The following is a 326-nucleotide window of genomic DNA, read 5'->3' on the forward strand; positions in this document are numbered from 1 at the left end:
CACACATAGTTTATTGCCCACAGAACACTTATTGTAATATTTAAATAAACTTCAGATACCGTCGAGACATGTGACTATTTACGTCTGCTTGCTAAAGTATGTAGGTGTAAGTGTATAGAAACGCGCGTTAGTGGCATAGTTACCATAAATACGAGGTTATTTGGAAATCCAATAGAGTGGGTGCGAATTTCAACTCTGTCAAGAAAACTCAAAACCAGTATAGATGTATAGGTGTGATTTTTATAGGTATGAATACGTGTGTGTGTGTTTGTAAAAAAAGACTCAACAGCAATAAGGATGTACAGGTGTGATTATATAGATATGAA

Source organism: Penaeus monodon, chromosome 19, assembly GCF_015228065.2.
Source record: "Penaeus monodon isolate SGIC_2016 chromosome 19, NSTDA_Pmon_1, whole genome shotgun sequence".
In the NCBI taxonomy this organism is placed as follows: domain Eukaryota; kingdom Metazoa; phylum Arthropoda; class Malacostraca; order Decapoda; family Penaeidae; genus Penaeus; species Penaeus monodon.